The sequence below is a fragment of the Anolis carolinensis genome, chromosome 4 (genome assembly GCF_035594765.1).
Source record: "Anolis carolinensis isolate JA03-04 chromosome 4, rAnoCar3.1.pri, whole genome shotgun sequence".
Taxonomy (NCBI): Eukaryota; Metazoa; Chordata; class Lepidosauria; order Squamata; family Dactyloidae; genus Anolis; species Anolis carolinensis.
Genome location: NC_085844.1, coordinates 115,784,744 through 115,803,404, shown reverse-complemented (window position 1 = coordinate 115,803,404; position 18,661 = coordinate 115,784,744).

The window sequence follows — 18,661 nt, the reverse complement described above, 5'->3', positions numbered from 1 at the left end:
TCCAAAAAAACCATATAATGTATAATCAAAATGATTACCTTTCACATCTTACTTACTGAGGAAGGGCCTTTGATGTTGTTGTGAACACTGGGTTGTTTCATGTGTGAAGAGGCAATCTTTCAAATACTGTCATCTCAAACCATGAGAAACACTAGAAGTTTAAGCCTCCACCAATGAACCAACAAAACAGTATTACTATACATTCATAATCTAAGCACATAATACAATGTTTTCCATTTGGAGATACAGAATATATAAAATCCACCCCATGGTATGCTAACTAGAACATTGCATGGTATGACAATGCATGAAAATTGATTTATAGAGACCTACATCACAATTACATTCTGTGTGAAGAGAAGGAATATATATTGACTCCCTGATGGCTGCACTTTTTAGGACTTTGGGAGTTGGAGTATCAAATGACATTTTCCAAGTTTCTTCATCATGTGAGATGCAGTGTTGACTTAGGCTGGATCTACACTGCCATATAATGCAGTTTCAGGCCCCATCTACACTGCCATATAGAATCTTAGAGTCATAGTGTTGGAAGAGACCTCGTGGGCCATCCAGTCCAACCTCCTGCCAAGAAACTGGAAAACAGCATTCAAAGCATCCCTGATAGATGGCCATCCAGCTTTTGCTTAAAAGCCTCCAAAGAAGGAGCCTCCACCACACTATGGGGCAGAGAGTTCCACTGCTGAACAACTCTCACAGTGAGGAAGTTCTTCCTCATGTTCAGATGGAGTCTCCTTTCCTGTAATTTGAAGCCATTGTTCCATGTCCTAGTCTCCAGGGCAGCAGAAAACAATCTTGCTCCCTCCTCCTATGACTTCCCCTCATATACATGGCTATCATGTCTCCCCTCAGCCTTCTCTTCTGCAGGCTAAACATGCCTAGGTCTTTAAGCCACTCCTCATAGGGCTTGTTCTCCAGACTCTTGATAATTTTAGTCGCCCTTCTCTGGACACATTCCAGCTTGTCAACATCTCCCTTCAATTGCGGTGCTCAGAACTGGACGCAGTATTCCTTATAATGCAGTTTGACTGCATTGAACTGGATAAGAATCTACACTGTCCTATAATCCAGTTCAATGCAGTTAATCTGCATTCCGAAACTGCATTATATGGCAGGGTAGATCCAGCCAAACAGACTTAAGTGTAGGCAATAGTATACTTCCCATTTGAAATCCTGTGGCTGCCTCTTGCAAAATTCTGGGGGTTGTAGTTTAAAAGAGCGGCCTTTAAAATATTCAGTCAGAGAGGTCCTGGGTCTCACTAAACTGCAAGACCCAGAATTCTGCAGGATGCAGCCACAGAATTTCATAGTATAACATGGGGACAGTCTGTGTAAAATCCATTCCTTCGGAATACTGATGGGGGCAGTAGAGAGTTGAGAATATTTTTTTAAAATTGCCATTCTAAAGAATTGCCTTGACAATGCACCTTGCAATGGAATTGGGATCTAAATCTGTCCCCTTCCAATGTTTGTGACTGAGGAGCATTCAGTCCCCAGTGACTCAGAGGGTCTTGCTAGAATCCTTTACTTTCAGAGATGGTTGGCAATCAGATAAGATGGGCAATTGAAGGTTATTTCCAGGATTCTATTTTAGATTAAGAATGTAATTGCAATTGCTTTTGGCGGCAGGAGCCCCTGGTGGCACAGCATGTTAAAGCGATGAGCTGCTGAACTTGCGGACCGAAAAGTCCCAGGTTCAAATCCAGGGAGCGGAGTGAGTGCCCGCTGTTAGCCCCAGCTTTTGCCAACCTAGCAGTTCGAAAACATGCCAATGTGAGTAGAGCAATAGGTACCGCTCCGGTGGGAAGGTAAGGGCGCTCCATGCAGTCATGCCGGCCACATGACCTTGGAGGTGTCTATGGACAACGCCGGCTCTTCGGCTTAGAAATGGAACTGAGCGCCAACCCCCAGAGTCGGTCATGACTGGACTTAACGTCAGGGGAAACCTTTACCTTTACCTATACCTAGGCTCAATAATCTGGAGTATCCTTCTCCAGAGCTGCCCTGGATGCACCACAGCAGCAGCCCAGTTACTACAACGGCACCAGTGCTGTCCTCCCTTGGCTGCCATTACCCGTCGTATGCCACTTGTTCCCGTCATATGCTACTTGGCCCGTCGTATGCCACTTGTTCCCCCTTTCAGGACAGAGCCCATTGCAAGGCACACGTGTACTTCCAGCTGGGCTCCATCCAGAAAGGGGAGAACAAGTGGTATATGGTACTGCTGGAGCAACATGGGAGTATTCCGATGTTGCCTTACCATCAATGGGTGATGCTCCCCCCAGTCGGATGGGAGCAAAGGCAAGTCATGCCATGTGGGGCATAGAGTGACAGGTTCTCCATGCCCCCCATCGGGAGCCCATGGATTTGCCACGATGCATGATGAATTCATGGCCCTTTGTGATGAGGTCCTAGGGGAGTTTGTTTCTCACATCAAAAGGTCTTGAAATATAAGACTTTAATTATCATGCCACAAGATTACTCTTATAAGCAGTGACAACTAGACTGTGTCTATACCTAGGCTCGGGGGCACCTGGTGGCACAGTGCGTTAAAGCGCTGAGCTGCTGAACTTGCATACTAAAAGGTTCCAGATTCAAATCCCGGGAGCGGAATGAGTGCCCGCTGTTAGCTCCAATTCCTGATAACCTAGCAGTTAATAACATGCAAATGTAAGTAGATCAATAGGTACCGCTCCGGCGATAAGGTAACAGCGCTCCATGCAGTTATGCCAGCCACATGACCTGGAGATGTCTATGGACAACGCCGGCTCTTCGGCTTAGGAATGGAGATGAGCACCAACCCCGAGAGTCAGTCACGACTGGACTTAACATCAGGGGAAACCTTTACCTTTACCTATACCTAGGCTCAATAATCTGGAGTATCCTTCTCCAGAGCTGCCCTGGATGCACCACAGCAGCACCCCAGTTAGTACAACGGCACCAGTGCTGTCCTCCCTTGGCTGCCATTGCCATTTCATCAGAGAGAAGAAGCTCTCCAGCAGAGCTTTGATGGTGACATCACTTCTGGTCTAGCTGACCAGTCAAGTGATCATCAGAAGCAACATCAAAAGCAAGCTTCTGTCAAGGAGCTGCTTCTGGACAGCAACACACCAACTGGATTGGAGAAGTCTGTCTCAAAGCATGGTATCTAACAACCCGTCAATTATGTTTTATCACTAATTTGCATCTCCCTTCCTTCCACCCCCACCCACTGCCTTTGCAACATATATGCTGATTGCACACCCATCAAATACAGTGGACTGTATGTCTGGATCAGGTAGTTAATAAGGAATTGAGGGCTAAATCAAATTACTAGTACCGATTAAAGCTATTAAAATTAATGGGATAGTACGTTAAGAGTACTGCAAGCGCCATTAAACAAGTAAACCTACTTTTGCGGGGAGAAGCAATTAGATTTTGAGGGTTTTGCTCCAGTGGGAACATTGATGCTATAAAATGCTACAGCAATTCTTGCACGGCTTGATTTTTACAAGCATTGAGGGTTTATTTTTTGTTTTCTGACACATACATTAAAATGTAACAGGCTCAACCTGCAATCTAAACTGATATCTGCCCAGGACAAGTATTATCGGTTGAATCTTTTGCATGCATGAATTACCCTGAAGCTATTGAATATCATGCAATGTCACGTTCTTCTTGGAAGAGGCATTTCTCAAAGGATGCAATTAATCTTGGACAAATAATTCTTTGTTAAAAGTGATCTTATGGTCTCTGGATTAGTGATGAAGTGGCATCCAAGGCCCAGAGAAAGGACAGTAACCTAATTTCAACACCGTGATTATATTTTTTTCGAGAGATAAAAGTAGTTTTTATTATAATTTCTGAATAAATAATGTAAATTATTCCAAATTATTCTGGGGAAAAATATCTGGTGTTGCGGAGCTCTACATTTTTTGCCTACGCTTTGACATACCTGCCAAAAGGAAATACAAATTCAGCTCATTTATATTATAATTTGGAAGCAACAACTGCTGATCCTGTCATTCCAAGACAGAAGTTTCAGCCAAAAGCTAAAGTGACAAGAGTTCAACTAATGCACCATCAAAACTCTTTCAAAATATGGACTTGAAAGGATCCGATCCAGGAAACAAATGCATAGAACTAAAATCATGCTACCTCTCTTTAGTTTGGTCTTGTGCAATATTCAATCAGCCTCTGATATGTCTTTAAGTCTGCAAATCCTGTGAATGTACAGTCCTGCAGTACTAACACAACCCTACCTCTTTCATTTGGTCTAATTTACTGCATAGTTAACCTTTTTTTTTGGGTATTCAGACTGATTGAAAAATCCCATATATTGTTCCTGCTCTTTCAAATTTTACCAGGTCTGTATCCCAGATCCAGTGAGCATTATCCTCCTTCAGTTTGGCCCCATTAAAACTAAACTTGCCCATTTTAATTCAAGCTTAAATTGGTCTCAAAATCGACATAACCCCATCCTTCTTGAAGTTTTGATTAAATATCTCCTTATATTTTTCCTGTCACGAGAAATTTTATTACTTTTTTCACTGCTATGTGAAAAGCAAGATATTTCAACTGGATAATGAGAAGCAGGTTATCCTCAGAAAACATTTATGATGCTAATGCTATTTGCACAGTGTGTTAAAGCCTTTCATAGGATTTATATATGTTGGGGTTGCCTTAATAACCTCCTTCCCAAAGAAAAAACTACAAACCCTCAAACCCTATGAAATGTGACATTCTGGTTTCTTTTTATCTCTTAACCTTCTCCCTTACTTTAACTACAAAGGGAATTGAGATTCGAGTTGTTTGCTTTGGTCTGAAGCAGTGGTTCCCAGCCTGTGGTTCGTGGACTACCAGTGGTCCACAAGAATTAAAATATGTTTTGCAGTCTCCCTGTTACTACAACATTACATGAGAGCGACTGGTCTCGTGAAACCCTCTTATAGACCCTCTTATTAAATATGGTTATCTGTGGACGAACAGATGGCGGTTACTGGATGGCATATGTTCTGTATGAGAAACTAGAGCTGATGTGGTCTATCCAATGCAATTTTCTGAATCAGCACCCCAAATAACCAAACCGAATCTAAAGTTGACCAAAAACTGATTCGTAACCCTTTTGGTACTAATGTTGGAGAGTGGTCCCTGGTCAAAGTGGTCCCTGGTCAAAAAAAAAGGTTGGGAACCACTAGTCTGGAATTTTGTCTTGACCTGAGATGAAATTGAGAGTTAGTAATAGCCCTCCCCATTGAGAACTTAGTGGCTCTCCTCCGCCACTAAGATGCACCATTTCTGGCCTTGAAAGTCACTAGCTAAGAGAATGGGCTGTTGTAGAAAATGTCCACTAATTCAAAGAACAAAAGGCACAAAAAAGTGTAAGATATTGAGTATAAGCAGGATGTATTCTCACCTTTTGCACTTTTGACCAATCATACTGGACGTTAACTTAGAGACGTCATGGGAGCATCTTAATATTGTTTGACCTATAAAAGTAAATCTAATTTAGGGCCCTTCCACACAGCCATATAACCCAGAATATCAAGGCAGATATCCCACAATATCTGCTTTGAACTGGGTTATCTGAATCCACACTGCTATATAATCCAGTTCAATGTGGATTTTATACAGCTATGTGGATTTTATACAGCTATGTCTAAGACGATCACAAAGATATATAAAAAGCTACTGGAATGGGATACCGAAACAGAGCACATAAAGACATGCATGACCCAATGGGCAAGGGATATTGGAAGACCAATCCTGTATGAAGAATGGGAAAAGATATGGAATAAAAATGTAAAAACTTGCTATGCCTCGGATCTGAAAGAGAACCTGTACAAAATGATGTACAGATGGTATATAACACCGAAAAAGCTAGGGTATTACAAGAAGGAAATATATACAAAATGCTGGAAATGTCATGAACAAGAGGGGAACTTTTTCCACATGTGGTGGACGTGTATAAGAACAAAGAAGTACTGGAAAGAAATTCACAAAGAATGTCGGAAAATTCTGAAAAAAGAGATCCCATTTAAACCAGAAGTATATCTTTTAGGTCTGACAAATATAAAATTAGAAGATAACGGGCAAAAAATGAGGAAAACACCTAAGGATGAACAGGACAACCATAATGAGTGGAAACGGAAAACCGCTAACGGAAACTGGCATAATATACTAAAGAAGAAATCTCACTCCCACTCTAATCATCTTACTCACTCCCTCGTTCCCTTCCCCCTTCCCTCATTGACCCTGCATGAAACCCCTTCCTTCTCACACCCTCCCCCGCGAAAGCCCCCTCCCTCTTCCCCAATGTATGATTATCCCCACTCAGTTTTAATCAATGTATTAAAAGAAACAAATAAAAAGTATATATATATAAAAAAACTTAGAGACGTCATGGGAGCATCTTAATATTGTTTGACCTATAAAAGTAAATCTAATTTAGGGCCCTTCCACACAGCCATATAACCCAGAATATCAAGGCAGATATCCCACAATATCTGCTTTGAACTGGGTTATCTGAATCCACACTGCTATATAATCCAGTTCAATGTGGATTTTATACAGCTATGTGGATTTTATACAGCTATGTCTAAGACGATCACAAAGATATATAAAAAGCTACTGGAATGGGATACCGAAACAGAGCACATAAAGACATGCATGACCCAATGGGCAAGGGATATTGGAAGACCAATCCTGTATGAAGAATGGGAAAAGATATGGAATAAAAATGTAAAAACTTGCTATGCCTCGGATCTGAAAGAGAACCTGTACAAAATGATGTACAGATGGTATATAACACCGAAAAAGCTAGGGTATTACAAGAAGGAAATATATACAAAATGCTGGAAATGTCATGAACAAGAGGGGAACTTTTTCCACATGTGGTGGACGTGTATAAAAACAAAGAAGTACTGGAAAGAAATTCACAAAGAATGTCAGAAAATTCTGAAAAAAGAGATCCCATTTAAACCAGAAGTATATCTTTTAGGTCTGACAAATATAAAATTAGAAGCAAATGACGAAAGGATGCTAAACTTCTTAGTTACAAGTGCTAGAATTGTATTTGCTAGATTATGGAGACAAAGCCAAATACCAACGACGGACGAATGGTTAGTAAAGATATGGGACATAAAAAACATGGATAAACTAACTTTTCTAATGAAGAAACAACAAGGGAACCCAATAAAAGAAACGGACTGGTCTAAATTTGAGGATTACATAAGGCAAAGAAAGGAACAAACAGAGAATATACACTAAGAAATAAGATAACGGGCAAAAAATGAGGAAAACACCTAAGGATGAACAGGACAACCATAATGAGTGGAAACGGAAAACCGCTAACGGAAACTGGCATAATATACTAAAGAAGAAATCTCACTCCCACTCTAATCAGCTTACTCACTCCCTCGTTCCCTTCCCCCTTCCCTCATTGACCCTGCATGAAACCCCTTCCTTCTCACACCCTCCCCCGCGAAAGCCCCCTCCCTCTTCCCCAATGTATTATTATCCCCACTCAGTTTTAATCAATGTATTAAAAGAAACAAATAAAAAGTATATATATATATAAAAAACTTAGAGACGTCATGGGAGCATCTTAATATTGTTTGACCTATAAAAGTAAATCTAATTTAGGGCCCTTCCACACAGCCATATAACCCAGAATATCAAGGCAGATATCCCACAATATCTGCTTTGAACTGGGTTATCTGAATCCACACTGCTATATAATCCAGTTCAATGTGGATTTTATACAGCTATGTGGTAAGGGCCTGAGTCATTAGTTGCAGTTTATCTGGCATCCACTGGCCAGTGTCCTTCTTTCCTATTTTCTTTTTTCATCACTTTTTAGTTATTTTTTTCAAAACAAATCATTTCTTTTGTAATCAAGAAACGACTGACTGTTGCCTGTTTGAGTTTAAAAACTCCACCTTGGAGAAGTTAAGGTGATAATATGAATAAGGCTCCAGTGGATGAGAGTCATATAGGAATTAGGGATACATTTCCAGGACCAGAGAGAGGGAGAGGGAGGGAGAGAGAGGGGGGGGGAGAGAGTTTGCATATGCACCATTAGAATGCAGTGTACAAAACTGGAGCTGACAAAAGCAAAAAGAAGCAAAAGTAGGTATATGGGGAGCAAAATGATGAAATATAATTCACAATGAGAGTGTTTATTTCTGCTGCATTTGCATTCCCTTGATCACTTTGCCTGCCCCTTTTCTTTGCATGTCTAAATGGCATGCTTAATTCAAGTTCTAGATGCACTTGTACAATATACCGTGTTCATTATGATAATCCATGAAGAGATACTGTGGACAGTGTTGGATTTAGGACAAATGAGTCCCTGTGCTAGATAAATTATGAGGTCCCTTCCTTGGACCCTGGGGGAGGTAGGCCTGGTAGGCCCACCTGTTCTGTGGCAAACTCACATAGACTATCAACTCTATCATTATATCTTGAATCGCTCCAAAACAGAAGGACTTCAAATTTAGAATTGCACACATAAGCAAAATTCATTGTAAAAAAAAATTCAGGTAGATTGGGCCCCCCTTGTCAACGGGGCTCTGTGCATACCGAAATTTAATTGACGATAAAGAAAGAGGGGGGCTAAGCTTACCTGATCTAAGGACCTATTATGAGGCTGCAGCGCTGTCCTGGATGAAGGAAGGGATAAAATTAGAAAATAAGACCCTGTTAGATTTGGAAGGATATGAATTAAGATTCGGCTGGCACGCATATGTGTGATATAATGGAGACAAATTAAATAAAGACTTTAATAAACATATAATTAGAGGGGGATTATTAGACATTTGGAAAAAATACAGAAAAGGTTTGGAACTGAAAACACCCCTTTGGCTGAGGCCACTAGAAGCAGTTACAAGACCAGCCTTAAGCGTAGAAACAAGAACATATAAAGAATACCTTATTAGAGAAAATGAAAAGTGAAAATTAAAAGGGCGGGAAGAATTGGAGATTAATGATTGGTTTCGATATCATCAATTGCATGAAAGATATGAGGGTAGGTTTCACAACTAAAAAATCAGAACTGGAAAGAATATGGGAAAAGGGAAACAAAGGGTTAATCTCCAGATTATACAAATACATATTAAGTTACAATATGGAGGACAACACAGTCAAGACAGTAATGATATCCTGGGCCAAGGACCTAGGTAGGCCAATAGAATTGGATAGCTGGGAGTACCTATGGAACAAAGAATTCAAATTCACAATATCTGGCTCAATTAGGGAGAATCAATATAAAATGTTTCATAGATGTTACATCACCCCAGCAACATTGGAAAAAATAGATAAATCACAACAAGGTATTTGCTGGAGGTGTAGGAAACAGAAAGGGACTTTCATCCATGTGTGGTGGACTTGTGCGACCATACAGGCATTTTTGAACAAGGTAATTAAAGAGACAAATAAAATGCTACATAATAAGATTTAAAAAAGCCCAGGATTGTGTCTATTAGGTTTATATAGAGAAAACAATAACCAAAAGGACCAAGAAATATACCAATATTTCTTGCTGCAGCAAGATTGACCATAGCCAAAGACTGGAAATAGTGGATAACATGTAGAAAGAGTAATTCTATATGTTTTGAATTACTGATAATAATATGTACTTAATGTTAGAATCAACCAGTTGATTGACTAATGTAGATATGCATGTACGTTTCAAAAGGATTGTTATTTGACTTTATCTGCTATAATTTGCTGTTTTGTTATGTAACATATCATTAATAAACTGTTTACCCACCAAATTTTTTTTAGAATTGCACAACATAAGCAAAATCCATTGTAAAAAAAAATTCAGGTAGATTGGGCCCCCCTTGTCAACGGGGCTCTGTGCTTAAGCACACCTAGGCACAATGGTAAATCTGACACTGTGGATATTTCACAGGAATATCAGAAAAAAAATTCTCTTTTTTATTTTTCCCAATATTTTTATTAAATTTTCAACAATAAAAACACATACAAAAAGTAAAGCAACATAGACAAAGGATCTCATCACACCCCTAGCGCTGCCTTCCCCATCACACGGAGGAAAGTGTCACTGCCCTTTATAAGTTTTTATATGAAGGTTGGGGGGGGGGGGGGGGTTAAATGCCAAAGTGACTGCTTGTGAAACTTGTATATCCAGGTAAAAAGTCATTTGTGGAGGTTAGCCTAATCATTCACCATTATATAAGATAATAAATGGGGTTTGTCAGAGGAGTAAAGCAATATGCATGGGATCAGTGAACAGAGGTGAATGGTACAATGCAAGTATTTATTAAAATCAATCATAATGGCTGAGAGACCATAGACATGAAAAGATTTATCTCCAGTCACAACACGGGAGATTATAAAACACTATAATAATAAGAATAATAAAAATAACTTTATTTTTGTACCGCACCTCCATTTCCTCAAACGGCTTACATATGGCACAACGCATAAAATAAATACACAGTACAATACAGAAAACCCCCCACTAGTATATAAAACAACAATTTGAACTCAGAACAGTGCCCAATAACCTATAGTGTCATCTGTTGTGAAAACATAGCCAAGTCTAAACAAGAAGAAAGGAAAAGGATAGTGCAAGTTGTGGCTAAGGAACAAAGGAATGGAATGAAAGTGCTGTGATGTATGATGATTGCAGACCATTGGGCTAGACATTCTCGAAGGCTTGTCTAAACATTCAAGTCTTCCATTCCCTCTGGAAGGAGGACAGGATGGGGGCCTGCCTAATTTCCCTGGGGAGGGCATTCCAAAGCTGGGGAGCCACCACTGAGAAGGCCCACTCCCTTGTCCCCACCAACTGTGCTTGTGCTGGTGGCGGGACCGTGAGAAGGGCCTCCCTGGCAGATCTTAACACGCAGGTATTTGGGGGGTATGCAGTAGTGAAGATAGGCAGGGCCTGAACCATTTAGGGCTTTATGGGTTATTACCTGCTGTACTGAAGTATGAATTTTTATTTACAGATGATATGTTAAATTGTGTGTATTTGTTTTGCAAGGGTAAGTATTATAGTTATTGCATGAAGGGGGTAGCCATCTCAGCGTTCTGAAGGTGGTTGCCATGGAGATGTAGGCGGAGCCAACTGCCGTTTAGCAGAATTTAAAAAGAAACTCAGTCTGTGATCTGAGAGTCACAGAAAAGAGACTGGTTCCAGGTTAGGGAAACCAGGGAAGCTCAGATCTCTAGTTGGGTCATATTAAGCAAGTCAAGTGACTTGTTTGGGTTTATTGGTATAATCTGAGTGGTAAAAGGGAGCAATTCCAGTTAGATCCAAAGTGTTCAGTTAATAGCATCAGTTGAAAGAATAGGAAAAGGTTTAAACTGCTCAAGGAAAGCAGAAAGTCTTTTCAGAGTGGATTCATCATATGTTATTATTGCAACTGTTGAAGAAAGCGTACCTCTAAGTGAGAAGCAACATTGTAACCACTAAGCTACGTGCCTGAATAAACTTGTTATTGTTCTTCCAACCTCCAAGCCTCTGTCACATATATTCTAAACCAAGTTACGCTACCATCTAAAGTGAAGAAGAAGAAAGAAAAAAAAGTAAAAGGTCTCATTCCTGCGTCTTTGGTGGTTGCATCGTTACAAATTGGTGGCAGCGGGTGGATAAAAAAATTCCCCCCTGCCTGAAAGAGCCTTAGTCATTATTAATCCTTTACACCTGCACTTTGAATTGGGACCGCATAAGATGCATAACACAAAAGGGAAGAGTAGAAACTAAAGATACATCACTGGGAAACAAAATTAGAATTGACTATGGCTGCTGTCACTTTCAGACCTCCTGGGACATACAGTTTAAAAGTAGTCCCCAATTCCAAATTGTGGCACAAACAATGTTTGCCCCTTCACAGGAAGTATTAATGGTATCATCCTTTGCAAGCACTTCCTCCACTGGAAGTATTAACTATCATCCTTTGCATGTACTCAGATTACATTTTATATTTTTAGATTGAAGGAACAGAAAAGACTGAACCTGTAATTGTTGATGGAAATGCGCTAAAAAGTGTTGAAAAGAAAATATGCAAATCAGTACCTCAAATTTAGAATATGCTATCATCTTGCCATTAGGAAAGCAACAGAACAGTGGTTGTGAAACTCTTGAGATCCAAGAACATGTCCAGGAGAGAGCATATGGCAGGGAAGAAGGACACAAAACGTACCCACACAGTCAAATCATTTACAAATAATTTCCAACCATTATAGTCTGGTGAAAACAGGTCTCTCAGATGTCCCCCACTTCAAATAGTCTGGATGCAACAAATGTTCTATGCTGAAAATACTGCTGCTTAATGCCAGGTTGATGAATGGGAAAACATTGTTGACCCAGGATTTGATCCCAGATGAACATGCTGACTTGGCTTCTATAATGGACACCTGACGGGATGAATCTGTCGGGGTCAACTTATTCCAGCTTTGTCTACCTGTGTTCTCTATATAGCTGTAGGTAAGGTCCAAGGAGCAGAGAAATGGAATATCTCAAAATGTATTACCTGTCCCAAAACTTTTGAACTTGAGTAGCCTAAGTGACTAACTTATGCATGCATTTATTCAACGATAAATTAGAGCAATCAGTGTATGCACCATTCAGTCATTCAAAGTCTTAAAGGCTCTTTTGCTTCCCAGTTCTAAGAATGTGCATGTGTAACAAAAGTAGTAGTGTGTAGAATTTTTAATTTATCTTTGAATAAATGCATGCATAAGTTAGTCGCATAGGCAATGTGAGTCACTTCAAAGGAATTCCTAGAATTCGGAAGCCTTAAAGCCTTTGAGTGACTGAATAATGTGTACACGGATTGCTCTAGGTCTTCCAGTGAAAAGAAGAAAAATAAGAAAATGGTTCGGTATTCTACTCTCTGATACAACCAATTCAGCTGAGTGCAAATATCTTTGGCATACACATAATGGGCAGGTACAAGGACGTTTGTAACTGAAATTGGATTTCATTCATTTTTCATATTCCCTATCCACAATAATGTAAAAAGTATTTGTGCATCGCCATTTATAGTGCCATGGGTTTGTGTGTGTGTGTGTGTGTGTCAGGAGCGACTTGAGAAACTGCAAGTCACTTCTGGTGTGAGAGAATTGGCCTTCTGCAAGGATGTTGCCCAGATGTTTTTGATGTTTTTACCATTCTTGTGGGAGGCTTCTCTCATGTCCCCGCATGGAGCTGAAGCTGATAGAGGAAGCTCATCCACGCTTTCCCCAAGTTGGATTCGAACCAGCAATCTTCAGGTCAGCAACCCAACCTTCAAGTTATCAGTCCTGCCGGCACAAGGGTTTAACTCACTGCGCCATCGGGGGCTCCATAGTAAAATGCCTTCAAGATTTTGTTGAAAAGGGATGAATTTCACAGACTTTCATATGTTCTTTAGCTTAAATTGTACTTGGTAGTTGATTGATATTATTACCTCTGTATTAACTCCAGTTTTATTGTCATACTGTGTTTTATTTTTTGTATATTGTGCAATGTATTTATGCTGTTGTTTTTGTAAATTATGCTGGTTGGGCTTTGCCCCATGTGAGCCACCCGGAGTCCCCGTGGGGAGATGGTGGTGGGGTATAAATAAAGTTTTATTATTATTATTATTATTATTATTATTATTATTATTATTAATTAAATGATTAATTACCCAACTACAGTAGGCCACACCAAATGAATGGAACTTTTGTATCTTGAACTAACAAATTAAAATTAATAACAGGGCCAACTTTATGTGAGGTATGAGGAATTTCAATTGTTAAAGGCAAAGTGTAATGAAATAATCCCTTATCTATATCACTAAATTTCAGTAGGTACAACTACTCAGAACAATTGATATCTTGGAGAAAACTGCAAACATGGTAGAATAAATATGGATTAAATTTTGATTTGTTATTCCACCTGGTTGACAGGGTTTCCGCCATGCCACTTGTGACTGTTCAGAGCATCATTTGGTACAGATTCCAATATCTATTTTCTTTTGGGCCCAGCCTACTTCAGGGACGCCATCTCCCACACAAGCCCTGAAATCATCAGGAGAGGCTCTTCTCTTGGTCCAACCACCTTCACAAGCACAGTTGGTGAACAAGAGAGAGGCCTTTTTGGTGGTGGCCCCGCAGCTCTGGAACTCCCTCCCCAAAGAAATGCTTGTGGCTCTCTCTGGCCTTTAGCTCCAGGTTAAACCCTTCCTATGGAAACAGGCCTTCTCCAACAACTCATAATAAGCTATGTCTAGGCATTCAGTGGGCACTACCAAGACTCATCACTGAAGACCATCTCAGTCTGGCAAGGTCCATATAGCTAAAGAAGAGCTTCCTGATTTTTAGTATAATACTTTAAGGGCAACCTCAGTGATAATTGATAAATGTTTTTATTTATTACGCTTATTTTATATGGTTTATATAATGTCTCCAGGTAATGTGTTAGTTTATTGTTTACCTGGCTGGGTTGGGGGTGATGTTGTGTTCTTTTATTATGTAATAGTTGCTTTTTAACCATTTGTTCACTGCTTTGAGTCCCACCCATGGGAGAAAAGTGAGATACAAATAAATAAATAAATAAATAAATAAATAAATCTCCTGTCCAAGAGGGAAATGAGGCAGTCAAGGAACTGAGAATAAGGATCTTAGCTGAAAGTAAGAACCTGATAATATATGCTGCAGGAATCGCCACACATTGTGGCGAATCTGGCTTTGCCCAGCGGGGGGTGGGGGTAACCCATCACCCCATGCCCCACATCATCCAGCTTCCCCCTTATCTCATCCCACGGATGAAGCGTCCACTGCCCGGCTTCCCCCCCACTGATCTTGTGCTGGTACAGCTGTACCAAAAGCTCCGACTTTATTTTCTTGCTGCTAATGTTTGCAATCATAGGACAGAATGCCTGTCAATCATCATTAAGTTTGGTTCCACCCCTTGTTCAGGGCTCTAGGAGGGAAAGAGCCATTTTTTAAGTTAGTCTCACTTAGGAAGCTAAGCTATAGGACGTAGACCAGCTCGTCCCATTGAAAAGGTTCACATCTCAAGAACATCCGGGGATATAGAACATCTGAGGAAACAGAAACAGAAATTCCAGGGGAAAAGTCCTAAAAGCTCTGGCTGAGAGCTTACAGCCTCTCAGCCTCACAGCTCCTGAGGGAAACAGACCTAAAGTTTCTAAAGACTCAAAGAGACAACAGCATCACAGATCCACAGAACCCCAGCTGAAACATCTGCAAGCCTTGGCTGGTAGGTCCACTCGATACCCAGATGCATTTGGAATCTGTAGTGGTCCCACATCAGCTAAGCCCATATTGATAGACAGCCTGGGAGAGGTTATAAGAGGGTTTTCACAGTTATCCAAAGCCAATTGCCTTTCTCTTGGGGACAAGACCCAAAGGGCCAACAGTTTATTAAGGAAACCTTGAAGTGTTATTTGACTCCTTGAAGATTTGTTATTTGTTCATCAATAAAGACTTTGTTATTTCATTAAAGACTCAAAAGGCCATCCTTTTCGGGAAAATTCTCAATAACCTCTCTTTAGGCGCCCTGGCTTCCCGCTGGGCATAAAGTATACGTCCTACACAAAAAGACAATAGTTGCAGGCCCAGCGCGTGACAGAAAAGATCTCAATGTAAAACAGAAAGCTTTCCGTGTTGCTGCCACTGTGGCATATGCTGGTTCCTATTTAGTTTTGTGATGGAGCCCCTCTGGAAGTAGCTGTATGTCATGGGATGGAAACCGGCAGGCTCCATTGCAAAACTAGAGAGGAACCGGCATAACTGCAAAATTTTACCCCATCTGATGAGGTTGCGAGATGCAAAGGAAGATCAAGAAGAAAGACTCCCTGGGGATGAAAAGGATACCTGCTGCTGAGCCTTTTCTTTTTCATCCTTCTCAAGTGGGTCTTCTGGTCCTTCTATTATAACTCCAAACGAGAGTTTCATGGGCCAAACACTGAGAGCAAGGTTTTTTTCACATGTCCATGGTCACAAAGTGAGGCAGGTGCAGCCAAGTTACAGCAGAAAGACAGGGGAAAGAAAAGAGGCTATCTTGTGGCTTCAAAAAAATGACCTGGGCAGTCGCTGCTCCCTTTTAACAGCCAGCATCACGACTCCCCTCTAGATGTCCAAACTCATATGCATGCACACTATCTACTGTGTTTGTCTAGCTGGCTTAGCCAGCCAGTCAGTGAGCAATGCCTCTAAATGGAAAGTGGAAATTCAGGGAACTAGGCATGGCAGAACCATCATAGTGCCAAGGTGGAAAAGGAAGTATGGGCCGAGGCATCAGCCAAGAAGGGTGACAAGAATGAGAACACTGAGATTTTTTTTAGCAGTGTTGTAATAATAATAATAATAATAATAATAATAATAATAATAATAATAATAATCAGAAGGCCTGATCCTTGCAGCCCATGAGCAAGCCATCAGAACAAATGCAATTAAGGCCAAGATCGAAAAATCAGCTGATGACCCAAAATGCAGACTGTGCAAGGAAACCGATGAAACCATTGATCATATCCTCAGCTGCTGTAAGAAAATTGCACAGACAGATTACAAACAGAGGCACAATTATGTGGCCCAAATGATTCATTGGAACTTATGCCTCAAGTACCACCTCCCTGCAGTAAAGAACTGGTAGGATCACAAACCTGCAAAAGTATTGGAAAATGAGCACGCAAAGATACTGTGGGACTTCCGAATCCAGACTGACAAAGTTCTGGAACACAATACACCAGACATCACAGTTGTGGAAAGGAAAAAGGTTTGGATCATTGATGTTGTCATCCCAGGTGACAGTCGCATTGATGAAAAACAACAGGAAAAACTCAGCCGCTATCAGGACCTCAAGATTGAACTTCAAAGACTCTGGCAGAAACCAGTGCAGGTGGTCCCGGTGGTGATGGGTACACTGGGTGCCGTGCCAAAAGATCTCAGCCGGCATTTGGAAACAATAGACATTGACAAAATTATGATCTGCCAACTGCAAAAGCCCACCCTACTGGGATCTGCACGCATCATCCGAAAATACATCATGCAGTCCTAGACACTTGGGAAGTGTTTGGCTTGTGATTTTGTGATACGAAATCCAGCATATCTATCTTGTTTGCTGTGTCATACAATAATAATAATAATAATAATAATAATAATAATAATAATAATAATAATAATAAGTAACAAGACAAGGAGAAGCAGCAATATTAATCTGATGACATGTTAGTGCAGATTGTTCAAGCAGACCCTCTCTGGAAGAGCTGTTAGTTTGTGTTATCGTTGGTGAAGGAATGTTTAATGCTGAATGTTAATAGCTAAGTTAAGTTAATAGCTAAGTGATTTTGTAATACGAAATCCAGCATATCTATCTTGTTTGCTGTGTCATAATAAAATAATAATAATAATAATAATAATAATAATAATAATAATAATAATAATTGTTTCCAAATGCTGGCTGAGATCTTTTGGCACAGCACCCTGTGGTGATGGGCACACTGGGTGCTGTGCCAAAAGATCTCAGCCGGCATTTGGAAACAATAGACATTGACAAAATCACCATCTGCCAACTGCAAAAGGCCACCCTACTGGGATCTGCACACATCATCAGAAAATACATCACACAGTCCTAGACACTTGGGAAGTGTTCGACTTGTGGTTTTGCGAAACGAAATCCAGCATATCTATCTTGTTTGCTGTGCCATACAACGTCGTTGTGTTGATAATAATAATAATAATCTTATTTTTATACCCCGCCTCCATCTCCCCCGAAGGGGACTCGGGGTAGCTTACATGGGCCAAACTTGGATAAAACAATAACAATATAAAATACATCAATAGACAAAAACATACACAATTATAAAATTTAAACATTAACCAATAAAAATAAAGAACAAACTTAATAAAACATGAAATTAAAAACAGCGAGGTTGTAATAATAGACTGGGTAAAGTGCACCTTGTAAAAGTTGTAAACACGAAGTAACTGATAAAGTGCTGCAGATTCGTGGGAGAACAATTTGGGATGGGAGAAACCCTGTGCCAATGTCAAATTAACCAGGAAAAAGTGCAACCGGTGCAGAAATGGTCATGGAGCATGATTGTTATGGGGATTGTCATCTTGTACTTTAGATCGGAGGTGAGGCAGCAACAAACTCATGAAGAATCAAATCCATGGGAAAGAAAGCTCTCAAATGTTGAGGGCTGATGGTGCTAAGACCCATGAATCTGCTTTCTTAATAATTTTGGACCACAGGACATTTTTGCACATACTCAGTAGAAAATTGAAGCACGAGTGGATATTTTTCCTTCCTCTCCCTTCTCTTACTTTTTCTTTTCATTTGCTTCCCAGTAATTATATACATATATTCAATTTTGTCTCCTCATTCCCATTTTTCTTTTTCCTGCGTTCATTCTCCCAGATCCTGCCTCAACATTTTCTCCTGCCCTTCACACCCTTTCTTTTTCCCAGCCGCAGCTACTATCTTCAGCTCTTCTCTTCCTTCTCCTCGTCTTCATCTTCTTGAATATACAAAGCTTAGGTCAAATTATGTGATCTTGAAAAAGCCATAACATTTTTTGTAGCTCTTGTGAGGTTTCATTTTTAATAATTTTATTAAGGTGTATTATAACATATACAGTAGAGTCTCACTTATCCAACACTCGCTTATCCATTGTTCTGGATTATCCAATGC